The 24,072-nt window shown below is 42.2% G+C and overlaps 1 protein-coding gene across 2 annotated transcripts in view; it reads left to right on the forward strand.

The window, feature by feature from the left end:
- Positions 1-24,072, forward strand: part of UBAC2 (UBA domain containing 2) — a 170,834-nt gene that overhangs the window by 61,121 nt on the left and 85,641 nt on the right. The gene's annotated exons all lie outside the window — the stretch shown is intronic.

The raw sequence follows: 24,072 nt of genomic DNA on the forward strand, positions 1-24,072 counted from the left end.
TTATTGGGTGGTATTTTCTGTGAATGTCAATTTGGTCATTAGTTGATGTGTGTTTTTATGTCTTCTGTATCCCAAGTGGTTCTCTGTTCTCTTGCTTTGTCAGTTACAGAACGAGGAATGTTGTGTACTCTGGTTGTGAATTTGTCTCTCTCTCCTTTCTGATCACCCTTAACTTCAGCGTTCTGTAGTTCCCCCTTAGTTCTTAGTGGAGTAATCTTTTCATAAGCATTTTCACAGTGTGTGGCAGAGCTTTGAGTCCTTATGTACATAAAGATATTTTTCATTTGCTATCACTTTTTAATAATTTGGATGTTTAAAAATTCCAGGTTGAAGTTTTTTTCTTCAATGTTTAAAATTTTTTTTTAAGTTATTTTATTTTTTTTGCCCACCTGGCATGACATGTGCGATCTTAGTTCCCTGACCAGGAACTGAGCCCAAGCCTCCTGCGGTGGAAGTGTGGAGTCTTAACCAGTGGACCACCAGGGAAGTCCCTTCTTCAATATTTTCCTAGTATTACTGTACTATCTTATTGACTCCCTTGTGTCTTTTGCAAATTTGAGGTTGATCTTATCCATTTGTCATTTGTTTATTCTTTGCCTTTGGAAGTTTCTAGAATTTCCCCTGGTCTTTCTTAAATACCACCATGGTGTGTCTGCATATAAGTAATCTTTATCTAAACTGTATGGCTAAGAGACCTTTAGTTGAAATATGTGTGCATTCTTTAAATGACTTACTCTTTCTTTCAACATGTTCTCTCTATGTCTTTTTCGTGTTCAGCCTCTTATGCTGACCTCTGGGAGGATGCCTAAGTTTATTTTTCAAGCTTGGTTAATTTGTTCTTCAAGAGTATTTATCCCATCTGTTATGTTTTCTGTATTTAATGTTTCCACATATTCTGACTTCATACTTTTAATATTTTATCTTATATTAGTATAGATACTAGTACATATTATAACTTGAGGTTCGCCTGTTCTAAAAATTCCACTTTCATTAGTGATGTTTGTTGTTTCCTTTCATTGTGATTGTACTCCAAGGATGTCTAATTATTTCTAATTAAGTATTCCCCTGAGGTGTGTTCAAGGTTTTGGCTCTGTGGGGGCCGTGAGCCCCCCAGGATAGAAAACCCACAGTCACCACAGAGACCATTTGTTACCCGCTCCTGTTTGCTGATATCCCATTAGGCATGCAACCTAGTTGGGGATTCACCTTCAAACTCTTCGAAATAAACTGCATTGAGAAGAAGCATTTTTTTTTTTTTAATATGACAATTTGTCTGCGGTGGAGGAGGGAGGGCGAGAGGAAGAGGTAGGTGAGGGAATGCTGTGTCTTGCCACCAGTACCAACCGTGCTCTGCTGCTGCTGACAGATTGCGTAAAGATCTGCTATGAACACCTTGAGACAGCTTGTGACGAGGTGCTCCCTAGCCGTGCGGCTTTCACTTCTTTTGGTTGTACAGATAGTGGACCCTTTATCAGACAACTCAGGACGTTTCTCTTCTTGAATTTTTCTTGAATTATTTTGATTATTTCTTTTCAATATTCTTGGTTCTCTGTTTCTGAAAAAATCCTACTCTCTGGGTGTTCAGCCTCCTGGGCAGGTCCAGTTTTCATCTCTTTTTCGCCCTTCTCTTTTCTTCCTTTTTGCATTCTTGCTCTCCTTGCGGCGAGATGTCTGGAGTTCTGTCTTCCAATTCTAATTACCATTTAAAAATAAACTTCTACTGAAGTGCAGCATGTACATGAAAAAGTGTATGTGTCCTAAGTGTGGAGCTCACTGAATTTTTATCAAGTGACTCCCATTTGGAGGCATTCCAGATGGAGAAACAGAGCATCACCTTTACCCTAAAAGACCCACTTGTGCTGCCTCCCAGTCACCACTTCCTTCCCCAAGTCTATCCTGCCTTTTAACCCTGGTCTGATTTTGTTTGGCTTTGACGTCTGTGTAAGTGGAAATGTGCTCTTCTATATCTCGTATCTTTGTCTCAGTATCACACTGGTGGTGTTGCACCTTGCAGTAGTTCATGCTTGTTTATCACTGTGTAGTATTCTCTTGTATGAATTACTGCTGTTTCTTCATTCTATTGTTGATGGACATTGAGCTTGTTTCTGATTTGAGTGATTATAGATGCCGTTGCTGTGAACGTCCTTGCTCATGTCTTTTGTTGCGTATCTGTATACATTTCTGTTGTCTGTGTACCTTGGAGTTAAAAGCTGGATTGTAAGCAGTACCTCTGTTTAGCTCTGGTAGACACTGCCAGTTTTCCTGTGGGTCAGGAATTTGGGAGCTGCTTAGCTGGGTGATTCCAGCCCTGAGTCCCTCATATGGTTGGAGTCGGAATGCCAGCAGACACCATGGTTGTCTGGAGGCCTGGCTCAACTGGAAGACCTTTCCTCCAAAACAGCGCACTCACATGGCCGTGGACAGGAAGCCTCAGTTCCTCACCATGAAGCTGCTTGAGCATCTTCATGACCTGACAGCTGACTTCCCCCCCGAGCGTGTGCACCGAGAGTTAGTAGTCCTTTTCATTTCAGTCATTCTAGTGGATTTGTAGTGATATGTTATTGTGGTTTTAGTTCATATTTCCTTGATGACTAATGATATTAAGTACCTTTTCACCTATTGAGTACCTTTACAATAATTTTGCTATCCTAGTTTCTAATTTCCAGTAGTTCTTTTTTACTTTTCAAACATTCAGTTTTGCTGGCATCCTGCTTTTTTCTTTCATGGATATAGTCTTTTTTTTCCTTGTGTCTTTCATGATATTAAGGATAATCCTCTACTGCAAGGTTTTAATTTCTATGCACAGTTTCTGTTTTGTCTGAGTTCCTTTTTTCCCTCCTTGTTTTCTGTTTTTTATATTAGAGGCTTTTCTTAAATATCTCTGAGCCTTTGGCTATCTGTTTATATGTAAGCGCCAGTGTCTAAAAAAGCCTGATTGAAGAAATAGATTGTGTGCGAGGGGCTGAATGACTTCATGGTGGGGCCCCCTCCTTGTGATATTCCACTGTGAACGCCCAGTGTCTGGGTGCAAGGAGCATGGACGGGCCTGCACAGTCTCAGGATCTGTCCACAGGAATTTATGATTGTTCTCATTTCTGCAAGTCCCCAATTTCTAGCAGGATACGTTTCCTGTTAGTGTTATAGAGGGACCTTCCCTGGTGTTCTTGGTGATCAAATTATATGTATGATGTAGATCTAATTCTCCCTCTTAACTCTGCAAAGGATCAAACCTTTTAGGACTGGACACAGCTGATTCAGTAGGCTAGGAAACAAATATTACAGTGCTACCGTAATTATTTATTGGAATGACTTGGTTATTTAGACCTGTTGAATAGAAACAATCATAGATATTTAATGTAATTCTTTCTTAATTCTGTTGCTCTTAATGGACTTTCATTTGCGCTCCCTTGTTACTGTAATAACAGTTGGTACTAAGAGGCAGTGTTAACTTTTAATCTCAAAAGTGCTAGGGCAGGTTTCTGTCAAGCTGACGGCCAATTAGAGTGGCAGCACACCTATAATCTTCTGTGGTCATCTTGAATATCAACCGTTGGGATATTTTAGGGGAAGTGGGTATTGTGGGCAAAGTTAACAAAAAATGACAGTTAGCTTTCTAAATTACTTGTCCCTCTGGCTTGAACTTGAGCTAAGTATCCAGATCGCAAATTAATTATCACAGCTGGAATAATGTTCAGTGCCTTTACATTAGAATTAAAGTGTGATTTCTCAAACATAGAGTGGCCAGGACCTCCAGATTTGAAGCGATCATGTTATTGTGTGTAGATTAATAGATTAGATGGGTTGAGGAAATAGTTATTTGAAATAGCTTATCACCCTTGATTCCTATTTTAAGTAGCACTTTTAAAAAAATCAATATGATTATATCTATTTCAGTTCAATTCAGTTCAATTGCTCAGTTGTGTTCGACTCTTTGAGATCCCCTGGACTGCAACATGCCAGGCTTCCCTATCCATCACCAACTCCCAGAGTTTACTCAAAATCATGGCCATCGAGTCAGTGATGCCATCCAACCATCTCATCCTCTGTCGTCCCCTTCTCCTCCTGCCTTCAATCTTTCCCAGCATGAGGGTCTTTCCCAGTGAGTCAGTTCTTTGCATCAGGTGGCCAAAGTATTGGAGTTTCAGCTTCAGCATCAGTCCTTCCAATGAATATTCAGGACTGATTTCCTTTAGAATGGACTGGTTGGATCTCCTTGCTGTCCAAGGAACTCTGCAGCACCACAGTTCAAAAGCATCAGTCTTCGGCGCTCAGCTTTCTTTATAGTCCAACTCTCACATCCATACATGACTACTGAAAACACCAAAGCTTTGACTAGACAGACCTTTGTTGGCAATGTAATGTCTCTGCTTTTTAATATGCTATCTAGGTTGGTCATAACTTTTCTTCTAAGGAGCAAATGTCTTTTAATTTCATGGGTGCAGTTACCATCTGCAGTGATTTTGGAGCCCAAGTAAATAGAGTCTGTCACTGTTTCCATTGTTTCCCCATCTATTTGCCATGAAGTGATGGGACCAGATGCCATGATCTTAGCTTTCTGAATGTTGAGTTTTAAGCCAGCTTTTTCACTCTCCTCTTTCAGTTTCATCAAGAGGCTCTTTAGTTCTTCTTCACTTTCTGCCATAAGGCTGGTGTCATCTGCATATCTGAGATTATTGATATTTCTCCCAGCAATCTTGATTCCAGCTTGTGCTTCATCCAGCCTGGCGTTTTGCAGTATGTACTCTGCTTATAAGTTAAATAAGCAGAGGGACAATATATACAGCCTTGACGTATTCCCTTCCCGATTTGGAACCAGTCTGTTGTTCCATGTCCAGTTCTAACTGTTGCTTCTTGACCTACATACAGATTTCTCAGGAGGCAGGTCAGATGGTCTAGTATTCCTGTCTCTTTCAGAATTTTCCACAGTTTGTTGTGATCCACACAGTCAAAGGCTTTGGCATAGTCAATAAAGCAGAAATAGATGTTTTTCTGGAACTCTCTTGCTTTTTCCATGATCCAGCGGATGTTGGCAATTTGATCTCTGGTTCCTCTGCCTTTTCTAAAACCAGCTTGAACATCTGGAAGTTCATGGTTCACGTATTGCTGAAGCCTGGCTTGGAGAATTTTGAGCATTACTCTGCTAGTGTGTGAGATGAGTACAATTGTGCGATAGTTTGAGCATTCTTTGGCATTGCCTTTCTTTGGGTTTGGAATGAAAACTGACCTTTTGCAGTCCTGTGGCCACTGCTGAGTTTTCCAAATTTGCTGACATATTGAGTGCAACACTTTCACAGTATAATCTTTTAGGATTTGAAACAGCTCAACTGGAATTCCATCACCTCCACTAGCTTTGTTTGCAGTGATGCTTCCTAAGGCCCACTTGACTTCACATTCTAGGATGTCTGGCTCTAGGTGAGTGATTACACCATCTTGGTTATCTGGGTTGTGAAGATCTTTTTTGTACAGTTCTTCTGTGTATTCTTGCCACCTCTTCGTAATATCTTCTGCTTCCCTTAGGACCATAGTATTTCTGTCCTTTATTGAGCCCATCTTTGCATGAAATGTTCCCTTGGGATCTCTAATTTTCTTGAAGAGATCTCTAGTCTTTCCCATTCTGTTGTTTTCCTCTATTTCTTTGCATTGATCACCAAGAAAGGCTTTCTTATCTCTCCTTGCTATTCTTTGGAACTTTGGATTCAAATGGGTATATCTTTCCTTTTCTCCTTTGCCTTTAGCCTCTCTTCTCTTCTCAGCTATCTGTAAGGCCTCCTCAGATAATGATTTTGCGTTTCTTTTTCTTGGGGATGGTCTTGGTCACTGCCTCTTGTACCGTGTCACTAATCTCCATCCATCGTTCTTCAGGCACTCTGTCTATCAGATCTAATACCTTGAATCTGTTTGTCACTTCTACTGTATAATCTGTAAAGAATTTGATTTAGGTCATACTTGAATGGTTAGTGGTTTTCCTTACTTTCTTCGATTTAAGTCTGAATTTGGCAATAAGGAGTTCACGATCTGAGCCACAGTCAGCTCCTGGTCTTGTTTTTGCTGACTGTATAGAGCTTCTCCATCTTTGGCTGCAAATAATATAATCAGTCTGATTTCCGTGTTGACCATCTGGTGAGGTCCATGTATAGAGTCTTCTCTTGTGTTGTTGGATGAGGGTGTTTGCTGTGACCAGTGCGTTCTCCTGGCAAAACTCTGTTAGCCTTTGCCCTGCTTCAGTTTTGTACTCCAAGGCCAAATTTGCCTGTTACTGCAGCTGTCTCTTGGTATCTATTTCACTGATAGGAAAACAGATTCTCAAAAAGAGAGAGATCTGTCCAGGGGCGTGTAAGTCAATTGGAGTTTTGGCCTAGATTGTTCCACTCTAAAATCAGAATGCCTCCCAGGCAAGATAAAGCAGTGGAAGTTGGCAGGCTGCTGGGTCATCTTGTTTATCCGTCTGCAAAGAATTATGTTCCTGAGTGTCAGTCACAAGAACAGTTTGGGCTTTCTCTCCTTAGTGAGTCTGCTATTGTTAAGCTAAATCTTTGGATCCCGAGCCCTGTTGCCCCATCTTTTTTCCTTAGAGACTCCACCGTCTCCTCTTTCCCCTTCTCTTACCCTTTAACTTCTGCCCACCCTACTCTGCAACGTTTATCCTGTCTTCCTTTCCCCTCTCCGCCATGCCTCCTGGTTTCGTTAGACCTACCAGTGGTTTTGGGAAGTCAGTACTTAAAAAAGCAAAGTGGACTAGTGAAACAGAAGGTTCTCACATTTTTATTTAGAATGAGAGGTGTGAGAAAATACATACCCCTGATTCCAAGGCGTCAGGAAGAGACGAAAGGTCACTCCTCGAAGAAGCTTTCTTGGACTATGCCCACCCTGAGATTAGGGCAGGGTCTCTCGTGATACGCTCTCTTGGGACATTTCTCATAACTCTTGTCACCATGGAAATTAACTGTGTAATAGATGGTTTACTATCCATCTCCTCCATAGCATATAAGCTCTCACAAGCAGAGACCATGCTAACCTTACCCATCAGTCATGCCTCGATTAGCATGGTGGCTCCCACACAGTGGGCACAGTGGGTGGTTGGATGGATGGGTGAATGGATGGTGGGTGGGTGGAGCAAATACGTGAATGAAAAGCCGTGTTGTTTTGATTCCATTTCATCTCCTTTTGTGTGGACTACTGCAGTAGCCTCTCGACTGTTCATCCGGTCACCAGCTCCACTCTGTCATCTGTGCGGTTCCCCCTCCTCCATAACTTTATCTCCAGAAAAGATCTTACCTCGTTCCTTTACACCTTCTTAAACCTGTGGCTTCCTACTGCTGCGCTGTAAAGTCTAACTTGTTAGTGAGGCACCTCAGAGTTGAGTTCCCACCCACCTTTCCAGCCTCTTCTACTCAGTCCCCCCTTGTGCTCTACACACTGGCCTAATTGCATTATTGACCACCCTCTGAATTAATTTATTCATAAATCAGACAATTCTGATTGCAGTATCCTCTCTCTTCTTTGCCTGGCCAAATTTTTCTTGACCTTCAAGGCTCACCTTGGACATCTCTACTCTATGAACCCCTACCCCAGCCAGAAGTGATCACATCTTCCTTTGTGCTCACAGATGACTCTGTGCTTCCAAGTTACATGTAACATTTACCACTTGATTTTATACTTGTTTACCTAATTGACCCTTCTCTCAGCTTAGTGCTTTTTGGAACAAAATCTTCCTCTCTTATTGAAAGCTCCCTCAGCGTGGAGCATCAGGGAGATGGCATGAAGCCGTGAAGTGTTCTTGAACACCAGAGAGACCTGCTACGATGGAAATTTTGATCTACCACCTGCTAGTTACTTTGATTTTTCTTTTGTACTAATGCCCTTTTCTTTCTTTTCTTTTCTCTTCTTCTTCTTTTTTTTTTTCTTGGTGACTTACCTCAAATCTGTTACTTATAAGAAAAATGTAAAAACTGAGTTTCAAATATGAGTTCAGTGATATGTTTAAAAGATTAAAATGTTGTTGATTTATAAAATCATTCCCAGTACCACATCTAGAAAAAAAAACATATAATCCATTCATTCTTATATTCTCAGAAGAGGCTTTTTTTCTTTTTAAAATATATTTATTCATTTATGGCTATGCTGGGGTCTTCGTTGCTTTTTGCTCAGGCTTTCTCTAGTTGTGGGTGAGCAGGGGCTACTCTTCATTGTGGTGCACAGGCTTCTCACTGTGGTGGCTTCTCTTGTTGCAGAACATAGGCTCTAGACGTGTGGGTTTTAGTAGTTGGGGCACACAGGCTCAATAGTTTCGGCTTGTGGGCTCAATAGTTGTGGCTGGTGGGCGTGATTGCTCTGGAGTCTTTGGAATCTGCCCAGACCAGGGATCGAACCCATGTCCCTTGCCTTGGCAGGCAGATTCTTACCCACTACACCACCAGGCAAGTCCCCAGAATAGCTTTTTATGAAACAAAGGTCGCGATTGTTTATGTGGCCACGCTGAGTCTTAGTTGCTTCACGTTGCGGCCAGCAGACACTTCAGCTGTGGCATGTGGCCTCTGGAACTGCGCTGTGCGGGCTCCGGGGTGTGGATCTTAAGGTTCCTTGAGCAGGGATCGAACCTGCATCCTCTGCAGTGCAAGGCGGATTCTTAAGCACTGGACCACCAGGGGCATCCCAGAATAGCTCTTATCTTAACCCCAAAGTTCTCAGTTTAGTGTCCAGGTGTCTAATGCTGTGTGTCTGACGTCACCCATCAAGAGTCAGCACACACCATGCTCGTCTCAGGCGGTCTGCACACGCACCGGGGTCACTTTAATCCTCTGTACAGTGGGAACTGTCATCTCCTCTGAGGAAGCTGGCTCAGAAGCCTTGAGCAGCATTTTCTGTAAAGTGGAAAAAGAAAAGTCATGATGATGTTAAAAGATACGTAAGGAGAGGAAGTGGCTTCTGTTACTTCACTTGTGTGCTTGACGCTGTCTTAAGGGAGGCCTAGAAAATGAGATTGCTACTCAGTGTAATTAAGGTGTTAGTAATGTTTGAAGCCCAGTGTCTTTTGAATCCCAAAAGCAACATCAATAGTGAGTCTCTTACCCTCAGAGGTGGCTGGTTAATTGTGAGAGGAGACTCAGGTTTTTTACACTGCAGAGATTTCATTGGGAGTTTCAGTGGCCTGAGCATCTTCCCAAGGAGTAGATTTAGTGTATCTTGTTTGAAAGACTCTGTAAGCTATCATCAGAGGTTATATGAAGCCACCCCATCGGTAATTTTATACCTGAATGTGAAGGGCAGTGATACTGTCAGCCCAAACCAGAGTGTTCTCAGCCTCGGCTGGCACTTTTGGTCACATAGGTCTTTGCTGTTGGGGGGCTGTCCTGTGCATCACAGACTGTTGAGTAACACTCCTGGCCTCTGCCCTCAGATGTCTGTAGCACCTCCCACCTCCCAGTCCTGATAACTAGAAACGTCTCCAGATAGTGCCAGATGACGTTGAGGGCCGCAGAGTTACCCCTGATGGCAGACCACTGACCTGAACTGAGCTTTTACGGAGCCTTTTACCTATTTTGACATGCACAGTGCTGGGTGGTAAATAGAACCCTGAAAAGAGTTGGCCCACACCCTGGAGGAGGCAGTGACCTATGAAGCTTGTTGAGATCTTTTGACTAGGTAGAATATTTCTAGCCGTTGACTGAAATAGCTTTGGTTGAGGCTATCAGTAAAAATTTGTTTCAAAGAAGTTTAACATCTGTTTTCATTTCTGCTTTTGTCAGTTACTTTAATACTCAATTCCTTTATTTTAGCTTGTCTTCCTCTTAGGACTTGAAATATTTAAGTACATGTCAAAATTTCCAGTTTGATAGGATATATGTTTTATTGAATCATAAATGAAGATGTTAAGAACTTTAGGCTAGGATGGTGAAAAGTTTAATGTTGTTAATCAGGCTAGATGATAGCAGAGTCAATAATACTGAAGGGAACTCAGTCTGGTTCTATTCAAGATTCACTTCCTGTTCTTGTTTATCATTGGAAAGCTGTACTTTACGAAGATTTTAGATTCAGATCATTGTATTATTCTAAGAAAAAAATTTCAAAATGCTCGCCACGTCTTGGTAACCATGGCAAGATATGTGACACACAAAAATAATCTCATATCTATCTCAGGGTTGAGTATTTTTTTTTTTTTTTTTGGTATATGGTATACCTTGAGTTCGGAAATATCTGATTTGCTTCTGTTATCTGAGGTCAAAGGAAAAAACAGCTTTCTGAATTAGAAGATGCAGGCATGCCTGTTGGTTGAAGTAATAGAACCAACACTGGTTTATTTAGTAGAAAGAGGGTTTATTATTAAAGTAGTTCAGAGACTACTTGGGGGAGGGCAAAAATCCAGTCTTGGATGCAATGAAACCATAGTCAATACTTAAATTTATCCCTTCCCACTGAGGGAAGATTGTTTGCCTGCTTAATGTTTTATATTGACTTGTGAAACATGAGATTCGTGAGGGTAACTTGGTCTGTATTGTTTTCAGTTCTTGCATCCTGGTGCCACAGACAGTAAGAGGCCCTTAATAGATACTTTTTGTACAAATATGAGATAAAGCATGTGTTCATTAGTATCAGCAACAACATGGAGAGAAAGTACAATAGTGTTGAAATGTTAATATACATTCTATCAGGGGATTTTTTTGGCAGCAAAATAAGCTCTTTTTCTTTAGTAATTTTGACCAATAAATATTAAATGACTATTTTATACCATAGAGCCCTGTTTTACATATGTTCCTTTTAAATGAACACCCATGGCAGTCTTGCAAGAGTAGTAGATATTGATACGGTTGTATCCTTCATGAGAAAGTGGAGGGTCTGAGAATTGATTTAATCAGGCTCACAGCTATTTAAGTGACAGAACGTAGACTGAAATTCATGCCTGTCTGACTCGACACAAACATGTCCCTCTGTGCAACAGAGCCTTAATACCACTTTCCTTTTTTTTTTTTTTTTTTTAGGTTAAAAAAATCCAATTAATGGTCATTCTTTCAGAAAGTAATTTGAGTGTATAAATTTATCAAACTGAAACTTCCTATTTGGATTTCAGCTACAGTGTTGCAAATGTTTATAAAAGTAAATGTTAGTCTCTAAAGACAACTTTTATGATTACATTCAAGTTTTGCTGCTAAAAGAGAAGTACAAAAATAATCCGCCATGGAATGCTGTGTGAAAAAGCGCCAGCTGTGCAATACTCCAGTTACGTAGCTTTTAAGTTTCATTTTAAGTTGTCGTTGTTGTTCAGTTGCTAAGTCGTGTCCGACTCTGTGACCACATGGGTTGCAGCACGCCAGGCTTCTCCGTCCTCCACCATCCCTTGAAGTTTGCTCCTACTCATGTCCATTGAGTCAGTGGACCATCCAACCATCTCATTCTCTGTCATCTCCTTCTTCTCCTGCCCTCAATCTTTCCCAGCATCAGGGGCTTTTCCAGTGAGTTGGCTCTTCACATTAGGTTGCTGAAGTATTGGAGCTTCAGCTTCAGCCTCATTCCTTCCAATGAATATTCATGGCTGATTTCCTTTAGGATTGACTGGTTTGATCTTTTTGCTGTCCAAGGGGCTGTCTAGAGTCTTCTCTAGCACCATACTTTGAAAGCATCCGTTCTTTGGCACTCAGCCTTCTTTATGGTCCAACTCTCACATCCATCTGTGACTACTAGGAAAAACCATAGCTTTGACTATATGGACCTTTGTCAGCAAAATGATGTCTCTGCTTTTTAAGGCATTGTCTAGGTTTGTCATAGCTTTCCTTCCAAGGAGCAGGCATCTTTTAATTTCATGGCTGCAGTCACCATCTACAGTGATTTTGAAGCCAAGAAAATAAAATCTGTCACTGCTTCCACTTTTTCCCCTTCTATTTGCCATGAAGTGATGGGACCAGATGCCATGATCTTAGTTTTTTGGATGTTGAGTTTTAAGCCATCTTTTTCACTCTCCTCTTTCATCCTCAAGAGGCTCTTTAGTTCCTCTTCACTTTCTGCCATTAGAGTGGTATCATTGCTTATCTGAGGTTGTTAATATTTCTCCCAGCAATCTTGATTCCAGCTTGTGATTCATCATTTTAATATAACAGACAGGAAAAAAATAAAAACCAAACTATGCTGTTTCTCTTCAGAGCTCCCTAATGCTGCCACTGTTTTATACTTTTTTAAAAAAATTCTAAAATAATTCAGGCCTTATAGGAAGGTTACAAGAATAAGACCCTAAACCCAGATGCCCTAATTGTTAATGTTTTTTATGTTTGTTTTGTCATTTTCCCTCTCTCTCTATATATAGGGTTTTTTTTTTTCCTGAATCATCTGAGAGCAAGTTGTCGATATAATGCCCCTTTATCCCTGAATACCTCAGTATATATTATCATAAAATTAGCAATTGGAGAGTTTTATAATAAAAAAGAAAACAAAAAGGATGGGCATGGGACATCTTGGAATTACGTCTTGTGTTTAATTGTTATGTCCCTTTCCTCTTTTATCTGGGACAGTCTTCATTCTTTCTTTATCTCTTGTGATCTTGACATTTTGAAGAGTATAAGCTAGTTACTTTATAAAAGATGGTACTGATTTTAATAATGTAGTAAAATTAAAGTTTCTGAAGGAAGCGTTAGATGAAAATAATTTGTGCTTCCGTGTTTCTCTTGGTATAATCTGTTAGAGCTTTTTACTTTGAAGAATTTCAATTACAGAAGCAGAGAGAATAATAAAATGAGCCCTGTGCTTAGTTGCTTGGTCATGTCTGACTCTTTTTGCTCTCATGGACTGTCATCCTCCAGGCTCCTCTGTCCATGGGGATTCTCTAGGCAAGAATACTGGAGTGGGTTGCCATGCCCTCCTTCAGGGAATCTTCCCAACCCAGGGAATCTTCCCAACCCAGGGATTGAACCCAGGTCTCCCACATTGCAGGCGGATTCTTTACTGTCTGAGCCACCAGGGAAGTTCTCTCCTCCAGGGGATCTTCCCAACCCAGGGATATTTCCCACATTGCAGGCAAATTCTTTATCATCTGAGCCACCAGGGAACCCAAAATGAGCCCTAGAACCTAGAAATAATAATTAACATTTTTGCCTGCCTTCTCTATTCTTTTTCTAGTCCCCTAAAAACTAAATACTTTCAGACATTTTGTAGCAGTTTTTGGACATCGTAGTCAAGTGGAAGTTGCTTAGTTGTGCTCTTTGACCCGATGGGCTGTAGCCTGCCAGGCTCTTCTGTCCATGGAATTTTCCAATCAAGAATACTGGAGTGAGTTGCTATTCTGTTCTCCAGGGGATCTTCCTGACCCAGAGATTGAACCCAGGTCTCCTGCATTGCAGGCAGATTCTTTACCATCTGAACCACAAGGGTATATTCCATATTTAAGGAAGGTCTAAAAAGTAGTGGCATTTGCTTATAGAAACATATTACTTTAACCTAGCAAAATTATTTATAATTCCTTAATATACCAAAACTATATTCAGATTTCTCCTATATTCATTTTTTCTCTTTGAAAAAGCCCTTTACATTTGGTTTTGCATTGGTTATGGTATCTCTTAACTTTCTCTTTTTTTAATTAGACACTCCTTCCCATTTGGTGGAAAGCTTTAATATTTGTTGTGGTATAGTGACTATGCCTGGATCGTCTTGTTCTTTATCTTTTCCAGGGTCCTTTCAGTGTGTATCCACAGAAAACAGAGGTTGGAAAGCTTAATGGTGTCTTTCTCACACTCCCTTGCATCCAGAGTTCTGCCGATGATTTAGGGTCTTGGGCGGTGCTTGAATTCAGTGTGAGCTGAGGCAGTAGCATTTGAGATGCCTGTTTTGGTGGTCCATTTCCACAGACCCCACAGGGCCCTGGAGGTTACAGTTCAGACTACTTCCTGCGTCCTAGACTCTGTTGAAATTATGTAATGACTTCCTGATTCCCAGCATCCTGACTCTGGCAGAGGAAGCCATGTTCATGGTAGACCAGTCCTTATGTGTTGCTTCAGGGTCTGTTCCTACACCAAGCCTGGATCTGCCCTTCTGGCCCTTTAAAAAATTTTACAAACGCCTAGTTCTGTATGCTGAATCTTCTCTTGCCCAAAACAGCTTGAGAGGTTTCTATTATCTGTAGGTGAACCTTGGCTGGCAGTATTGGTAATCAGAAGAACGTAAGTTTTATCTTTGACTTCAAATGTATATGTCCAGAGCAACATACCCATATCTGAAGCATTCAGATTTGAACTGGAATGTGGTTTAAGGGAAAAGAAGCAGCTTTTTGCCCGTGTGTGTGTGTGTGTGTGTGTGTGTGTATGAAAGCCTGACAGTCTTTTCATGCAGGTATCTGGTATAACCTGTAATCTGCTGGTGACTTTGTCACAAAAAGCCGTTTCTTACTAGGACCTCTTATAGGTCCTTTGAGACTACCCTTCCCTGCACTCTTGAGATATGAACGTGGCCCCATATGTCTCATTCCTTTCTTCCCACGTGACTTGGATTGTGCGGCTCAATGGTGAGAGATGGGGACCAGTAGCCGTGGGACCACCACCTGCCTCTCCCACTCATCCTTGAATTTCTGCCTCCAGTGGCCCTGATGTCCCAGCTGTATGGGAAATATACTGGAGACTATACTTAACAATTTAAAAAATTTATGACAGAAAATTTCAAAGATACGTGAATGCAGAGAGAACAGTATAATGAAAGATCACCGTGTACCTATCGCCTTATCAGCATTTTGTCAAACACGAGTTCAAATAGTTTGACATTTGGGTCTCTTATGAGACACTTCTTTCTTTCTCTCTTCTATTTTACTCTTGCTTCCTCAATTCTTTATGGCCAAGACCTACAGTATTTCTCAGCCCTGCCCCTGCCTTCAGTTGACCAGCCCCTCCCCAGGTCTCTCCCCTAGGGATCTCATCCTCCTCCCAGAGTCTCCCTTCCTTGGGTCTCTGGGGACCTGCGCATGTGGGTGCAGGCACCATCCATGCCCAGTCTCAGGTCGAGCTCTTTCCAGATTGTTGGAACTCACACGAGGGACTGTGTTGAATTATAATATATGATAGACCAGTAACGTAGTTTGTGTTGATTTTTTTAAAACCCTGATACAGGCAATGACCCCATATATTTTTACTATATATTTTAAAAAGCAGATATTTCACTCCAGGACTTAAGTGGAAAATTGTGGAACTCAAACAGTGAGAACACATCAAAATGTTACTTTTTTAAGAGTAGGATTAAAACCTTTTTCAGCCTCTGTGTAGTTTCATTTTGACGCATTTTTTTTCTTCTCAAAACCTGCATGGGAAAAGTCATTCTTACAAGATATGAAACCCAGAAATAAATATTCTCACACTCTGAAAAAACTGTTACAAGCCAATCAAAAGTTACTTGAGTTCTCGGTTCAGACCCATTGTAGTAGGTACCATGCAAGACAGAAGGGTTCCTGCCCAGACGTGGCTGGCAGTTTACTCAAATAGACAAGGCATCCAACTACCACTGTCAATGAGGAGCAACATAGTAAGTGTGCAAATAAAGAGAAAGCGAAAGTCTTTACAATTTGGGGGGCAGATAAGCTATTGAAAAATAATAAAATAAAATAACATCTGGACCTGCATTATCAGGGACAGATTAAATGAGCGTAATCGTCTGTTGCCTCTGTGTATGTGGAAGAAGAGGGAAAGCTAGTGGCATGCCTCTTATACTCTCATCAGAAAATTGGTTGTTTATTTGGAAAAGAAGTCTTGATTTATTTAAATGTCATTACAGTTTCCAATTTAAAATCTTTTCCAGGATTAGTATTTCAGTACCATAACGTATTAGTTATCTGTTGCTGCCTAACAAACTACCACACAGAAGAATAAAACCTCTCCTCCATCATACTTGAATTATCATAATAAGGGGATTCTGAGGAGGCTTTAGGGATAAAGAGCTCACCTGCCAGTGCAGGAGATGTAAGAGATTCGGGTTCAATCCCTGGGTTGGGAAGATCCCCTGGAGGAGGGCGTGGCCACCCACTCCAGTATTCTTGCCTGGAGAATCCCGTGGACAGAGGAGCCTGGCAGGCTACAGTCCGTAGGGTCACACAGAGTGGCAGATGACTGAGGCAACTTAGCTCACATGCATACACAATCATAATATGGACAGAAAATGGTAAAAGCCTAACAGAAGCAGAAGAGATTAAGAAAAGGTGGTGAGAATACACAGAGGAACTATACAGAAAAGGTCTTAATGACCTTTGATCGTGTGATTACTTACATGGAGCCAGGCATCCTGGAGTGTGAAGTCAAGTGGGCCTTAGGAAACATTACTACAAATAAAGCTAGTGGAGGTGATGGAATTCCAGCTGAACTATTTGAAATCCTAAAAGGTGATGCTGTTAAAGTGCTGCACTTAATGTGTCAGCAAATTCGGAAGATTCAGCAGTGGCCACAGGACTGGAAAAGATCAGTTTTCATTCCAGTCCCAAATAGGTCAGTGCCAAAGATTGTTCAAACTGCTGGACAGTTGTGCTCATCTCACGTTTTAGTAAGGTTATACTCAAAATCCTTCCAGCTAGGCTTCAGCAGTACATAAACTGAGAACTTACAGATGTACAGTTCAGTTCAGTCACTCAGTCGTGTCCAACTCTTTGTGACCCCATGCACCACAGCACGCCAGGCCTCCTTGTCCATCACCAACTCCCGGAGTCCACCCAAACCCATGTCCATTGAGTCAGTGATACCATCCAACCATCTCATCCTCTGTCGTCCCCTTCTCCTCCTGCCCTCAATCTTTTCCAGCATCAGGGTCTTTTCAAATGAGTCAGCTATTCACATCAGGTGGCCAAAGTATTGAAGTTTCGGCTTCAACATCAGTCCTTCCAGTGAACAAACTGGATTTTAAAAAGGTAGAGGAACCAGAAATCAAATTGCCAACATCCATTGGATCATAGAGAAAACAAAGGAATTCCAGAAAAACATCTACTTCTGCTTCAGTGACTATGCAAAAGCCTGTGCATAGTCTGTGCAGATCACAAAAAACTGTGAAAAATTCTTAAAAGAGGTGGGCATACCAGGCCACCTTATGTGTCTCCTAAGAGACCTGTATGCAGGTCAAGAAGCAACAGTTAGAACCTTATATGAAACAACTGACTGGTTCAATATTGGGAAAGGAGTACGTCAAGGCTGTATATTTCCACCTTGCTTATTTAACTCTATGTAGAGTACATCATGTGAAATGCCAGGCTGGATGAATCACAAGCTGGAATCAAGATTGCTGGGAGAAGTATCAACAACCTCAAAAATGCAGATGATACCACTCTAACAGCAGAAAGTGAAGAGGAACTAAGAGTCTCTTGATGAGGGTGAGAGAGGAGAGTGAAGAAGATGGCTTAAAACTCAGTATTCAAAAAACTAAGATCATGGCATCTGGTCCCATCACTTCATGGCAAATGAAGGAGAAAAAGTGGAAGCAGTGACAGATTTTATTTTCTTGGGCTTCAGAATCACTGCAGATGGTGACTGTAGCCATGAAATTAAAAGATGCTCGCCCCTTGGAAGGAAAGCTGTGACAAACTTAGAGTATTAAAAAACAGAGGTATCACTTTGCTGACAAAGGTCTGTACAGTCAAATCTATGATTTTTCCAGCAGTTGTGTATGGATGTGAGAGTTGGATCATAAAAAGAGATAAGCACAGGAGAATTGACACTTTCAGACTGTGGTGCTAGAGAAGACTCTTGAGAGTCCCGTGGACGGCACAGAGGTCAAACCAGTCAATCCTAAAGGAAATCAACCCTGAATCTCCATTGGAAGGACTGATGCTGAAGCTGAAGCTCCAGTACTTTGGGCCACCTGATGTGAAGAGCTGATCATTGGAAAAGACTCTGATGCTGGTAAAGATTGAAGGCAAAAGGAGAAACAGATGGCAGAGGTTGAAATGGTTAGATAGCATCACTGATTCAGTGGACATGGATTTGAGCAAACTCTGGGAGATAGTGGAAGACAGGGAAGCCTGGTGTGCTACAGTCCATGGGGTTGCAAAGAGTCGGACATGACTTAGTGATTGAATAACAGCAACAATCATATAATGTCCTCAACTACCATTTGATGACCTGTAGTCAACGTGTGTGTATGTGTGTATGTATAGACTTGGGTTCTATCTCTGGCCTGGGGACTAAGATCCCAGATGCTGAGGGGCAACAATGCCTGTGCACCACAACTACGGAGCCTGCACTCTGCAGTTACTGGGGCCTGCGTGCCCTAGAGCCTGTGCTCCACCATAAGGGGAGCCACCGCCGCCAGAAGCTCAAGCAGTGCAACTAGAGAGTAGTCCCCATATATTTAATTTTTAAAATTTATTTAATCATTTATCACTGCCCTGGGTCTTCATTGCTGCGTGAGGGCTTCCTCCAGTTGTGGCCAGTGGGGACTACTCTCTAGTTGCAGTGCTTGAGCTTCTGGCAGCGGTGGCTCCCCTTATGGTGGAGCACAGGCTCTAGGAGGGCGTGCAGGCCTCAGTAACTGCAGAGTGCAGGCTCCGTAGTTGTGGCGCACAGGCATAGTTGCCTCTCAGCATGTGGGATCTTAGTTCCCAGGCCAGGAATTGAACCCAAGTCTCCTTCATTGGCAGATGGATTCTAAACCACTGGACCACCAGGGAAATCCCAACATATATTTCTTTGAGCATTATCTCCATGCAAGGTGCTGTGCTCAAAGCCACCCAGAATAGAAGGAAAATTCAAGATCTCTGCCCTAATGGGGCTTATGTTTAAACTGAGGCCTATAAGAGTGATGCATGTGAAATAACAGACCACAGGCTGTGTGATGGTTGGCAGAGACCGTACATGTCATGTCATGCCGTTATTCCATTGATAAGATAACGGAAATCTAGAAAAGCTGAAAGACTTGACTGATACAGCTGATACACAGTCAAACCAGAACCTGGTTTCCAGGCCATTGTATTTTTTCTCTTCTTTCGTGGCAAGATAATTTTTGTCTAAAGTTGAAACTGTGTGGCATAGGATATATGAAAGCCAAATAAGTTGAGGAAACGGAAGATGGGTGGCTTTGAGTAGTCAAAGGCGAATGGAAGGAGGAGATACAGTTAGAATGTGAGTGTAAAGAATGAATGGCAGGAGCAGGAGAATCCAACCAAGAGGACCAAGTATTTGTCATATTCATGGGGTAGACCAGCTATCTTGAGAGGTACTTGTTGAGCAATGAAGAACAGTGAGGTAGCAGACACTTGAAAGTGTAAGAGAGGAACTTGGGCTTCATGCAGTCCATGATGGGGAACTACTCTCAATCCTGGAGTGTGAAATGACATGATGAAACTGGGATTAGGGAAGATTACATCTGTTTGCCGGGAGAACCGTATAGAGGGTACATTCTTTTCTTACCCTTGGTGTATGGGTTGGTGTGTTAATTAGCCTCTGTTGTGGCCCCAAATTAACCCTGAGATCTCAGTGGCTGAATATAAATGCACCTCTTGCTTGCACTACTTTGTCAACACAGATGGATGGGGCATGGGCTGGGGAGTTCTCCATTTCCTCATTCAAGGACCCAGGCTGACAGAGGCCCCACCATCTAGAACCTTGCTGGTCCCCATGGCAGAAGAGCGGTGTGGGAGGCCCCTCACTGCCGTCCAAAGCTCCAGCCTGGAAGAGACCTACAGCATTTTTTCTGGCCAACCCATTGGCTGGAAGTAGTCACATGTGCCACAATAGGAAGTTGAGAATATCCAGTGAGCAGTAAGTGTCTCTTTCAAGGCTGTCTGAGGACCTGGCATATCCTTCTTCTTGTTTGAAAGAGACAATGTAGTGATGACGAGTGACGGACCTTAGAGCCAGGCTGCAGAGTCAGGAGCCTGTCTCCCCTGCTTGCTAGCTGTGTGGCTTTGGGCAATTGACTGAACTTCTCTGGGGCATAATTTCCTCATCTATAAAACAGTGATAGTGATGGGACCGGGAGAAGGCAATGGCAACCCACTCCAGTATTCTTGCCTGGAGAATCCCGTGGACAGAGGAGCCTGGTGGGCTGCTGTCCATAGGGTCACAGAGTCAGAAGCAACTAAGCATGCATGCATGCATGGATCGGAGAAGGACATGGCAACCCATGCCAGTGTTCTTGCCTGGAGAATCCCAGGGACGGAGGAGCCTGGCTGGCTGCTGTCCATAGGGTCACACAGAGTCAGAGCGACTTAGCATGCATGCATGCATTGGAGAAGGAAATGGCAACCCACTCCAGTGTTCTTGCCTGGAGAATCCCAGGGACAGGGGAGCCTGGCGGGCTGCCGTCTATGGGGTCGCACAGAGTCAGACACAACAGAAGCGACATAGCAGCAGCAGCAGCAGCAGCAGCAGCAGCAGCAGCAGTAGCAGTGGGGCCAGCCTTGAAGAATTATTGTCGGCTTGAATATATATAAAGCCTTAGAGTTTCATGCCATGTGACTGTTAGGGGTTGTTTAGCGTGGTTTTCGTTATTAATCTGCTGACTTCGAGTACAGCACCTGAAAGGAAGGCTGAAGTGTCTGGCTCCAGGTGAGGGGAGCAGTGGGCAAGATGTTGTAGTCATTTAGGTGTGTGATGCCAGCATCCAGCCTAGGATGCTGATTTAGGGCAAAGAAAAGATGGGCAAGAGTGAGTTCTGGAGGAGAAATGAAAGCAGGGCTTACTGGCCAAATACCATGGATGAGAGATCATGATCGGGTGTGGGACTGAGGGAATGGAGCTTGAGAAGCAGAGAAATTAGGGTGCTCCCACAGGGAAAGAAGATGAGCTGAAGGTCTGACATGGTGTTGGGACGTGTCCAAGGCCCAGGAAGCCACAGGAAGTGGAGGAATGGAGCTGTCTCTTAATGAACATAATTCTGTAGATGGTGAAAGTTGCACTACCCTGGGGCCAGAGGGTTTGGATCGAGCTCCCAGCTCCACGTCTCCATGGCCTGGCGCTCCAGTCTCCTCATCAGCAAAATAAAGTTAGGTGTGTGCTCAGTCACTCGGTCATGTTCAACTCTTTGCGACCCTGTGGACTGTAGCCCGCCAGGCTCCTCTGTCCATGGGATTTTCCAGGCAAGAACACTGGGGTGGGTAGCCATTTCCTCCTCCAAGGGATCTTCCTTACCCAGGGATTGAAACCCCTGTCTCCTGCACTGGCAGGAGGATTCTTTACCACTGAGCCACGTGGGAAGCCCCAGATAAAGTTCTACCCACCCCATAAAGTAGTGAGGATTAAGGGAGGTACTGCCTGCCAGGTACTTGAAAGCAGCATGTAGGAAATAGTCAGCAGTTGTTCCTTCTCAGCTAATTGAGCTTGCAGTTGAATAGAAATCTGAGGATCACTTTTTAAGTGACCAGTTCTTCAGGGTTTAATGTAAAGCAAACTGCTCGTGACATCAGTTCTCCTGAGTGCATCTAGTCGCCCCCAGATTCTAAAACATGGGCTGTGTTGTTGCCAGATCAGCTCTTCATTTTTTCACTGTTATCTGAATAGTCCAATGAGCAGATGTTTTTAGCTTTGCAAAGAATAACAAATTACAGTGGGCTAAGAGTGACCAAAATAGACCATTTTAAAAGTTTATTTAAGAGCCATGCTTCCTCTTTTAAGATTGTCTGGTACTTTTTAGTGATCAGTAGGAGTCACTGCCCTTGCCTCTTGAAATCTAAAGTTGTTTTCAAGCAGAACATATTTCTATAACTAAATATGAACTGGCCTCTTGGGAAATTAGTTCTGTTCTTTAATATATCTGCTTTAAATTGCAGTGTCTTTGAGAGGCCCTGTCTTCAATTACACAATTATATATTCTCTAGCATATGTAACTTCTTTTTCATTTCCCGAAAAAATTAAGAATTTGGGGGATCTCTCAATAGGGCTTTAGTATTTTGTTAGTACAAAACAGGTGCTATTCAATTAGATGGGTATTTGAGAGGCTTCTTTGAGCCAGGCTGTGTACTGGGTGCTGTGTGTATAACCTACAACACCCTCATCCTCGGGGAACTCACAGCCGGAGCTTGTAGTCTTCTATTCTTGGTTATTTGTCCTGTATAAGGGTTGGCTAACCTGCTGGCCTATAATTAAACCTGCCTTCTCATACTTTTTCTCTGAGTCTGGGTGATTCAGTTCTTTTTATGACTGAGACATGAAGTTAGAGTTACATTCCTATTGCTCCCTGTCTCTTAATTTACCAGGTTCCTTTCCTGAATTTGGATTTCTTTATAAAGCGTGGGCAATACAGTCTGTTCATCCTGTTTCACAGATTGTGAAAAGGAAGACATTACCTAATTCCTGGACCAGTTGCACTCTTCATGTATACCTGATGTCATTTCTAGAATCTAACCTTTACTATTCTGTACCCTCCTGTACTGTCACTGAAGAGTCTACGTGTTTGTACTGATTCAAGCTAAGTAGCTTTGAGAGGTTTTTTTTTTTAATTAACCAAATGATCCTTTTAGAAATAAAAATAAAATTGTGGAAGAGGAAATACGGTTAGCTGCCTTGTAGCTATCAGCTTTCTTAGATGTTTTCTTCCTACCTCCCTGTTATTATTTAAAATTGTTAATAATGTATCACCTGGTCAATGTAGAAGGACTTACAGGTTGTGATTTTCAAATAATGTGTGAGATATAAGGCCACCTCCTATTTTTCTGTAACAGAATACAAATATTATACATCATTGACCCTGTTTTCCAAGGTTACCTGCTCCCAAGGGAAATGCATGGGAAATAAACCCGAAGCCAACTAATAATACAAGACAGTGTGAGGGTGCTCCAAGGCCATGTAGGAACCATGGCTTCGTGAATGAAATGGGCAGTAAGGTCCTTTCAGAGGACAACAAAGAACTGAGTTTGATTAGAGTACAGACCTTTTTAAAAAAGATTAATTGGAGGTAGGTTTAAAGTTTACTGTTTTGGCAGTATGGCTCCTGATCATTGGATAAAATCGTTTATATAGGCTTGTGGTATAGTGGAAGGAGGAGGCAGAAGACTGTTGTGAAAAAAGCATGTTATTCCTTTGTCAAGTGACATAGATATTTACTGTCTTGTTTGAAGGCTCTTAAGAACTGACCCTGTTAGCACAAAGAGGGCTCTCTCATCTACTACGAAGCAGCATGTTGGCTCATACACACAGTAGTCTGTGCTGGAACACAGTCATGCAACTTGTAAAGATGCTCTGAAATTCAGAAAGCTTTTGTTTCTAGTTTTCATTTAGCGACTTTCACGTGGTTTCTCTTTGGGAGTCAAACTCAAACATCTGCATAAGTGCCACCTTGCATAAAATGTAGTATTTTGCCCTTTTTCTTCTTCACCTGGAAAAGTTTATAGATGAAGGAAAAGCCCTAAGTTCCTGGCTTCTATCCATGCGGTCATCTATCTCCATAAGGTGTCACAAAGACCAATGGGTGTTTTTAGAATGGCTTTAAGCTATCTGTGAAATTAACACAATACAAATCTGAAAGTACACAGTAAATGGTATTGAATTGACCATTAAGATTAGTTTTCTTACAGGATAAAATCTGAAAGTGAGTAAGGAAAATCCTTTCCTTCAAAAGAAAATATTTCCAGGATATAAAGCCTAATAAAAATTTTAAGTATGATCCATCATATACCATTTCATTTCTTTAGTTGAGTTATCAAATATGGAGTCATTGCTAACATAGGTACTATCTTGAGGTAGTTGAGGGATCCACTAAAGCATATCTGAGCTGGCAGATGGGTTACTGTACTTGGGGAGGCCGTGCTACTTGTAAAGAAAGTGTTAAGTCGCTCAGTCGTGTCTGACTCTGTGCAGCCCCGTGGACAGAGGAGCCTGGTGGGCTACTGTCCATGGGATTCTCCAGGCAAGAATACTGGAGTGGGTTGCCATTCTCTTCTCCAGGGAATCTTCCTGACCCAGGAATTGAACCCAGGTTACACAGAGGTATTTCTATTTGGTCACAAGAGTCAGACCATGACTTAGTGACTAAACAGTGATAATGTTGTAAAGAATCCTGGTGATTTGAAGTTCATGATTTTCCATTTTACTCTCCATCTTAATAAGGCAAGCCACAATTACACCCCCACTGCTCATCCTCTGTACCCTTCCTGGTAACCAGCCCACTGAAATACAGATACAGGGTACTGCCAACTTCTGT

This window comes from Ovis canadensis, chromosome 10, assembly GCF_042477335.2.
Source record: "Ovis canadensis isolate MfBH-ARS-UI-01 breed Bighorn chromosome 10, ARS-UI_OviCan_v2, whole genome shotgun sequence".
NCBI lineage: Eukaryota > Metazoa > Chordata > Mammalia > Artiodactyla > Bovidae > Ovis > Ovis canadensis.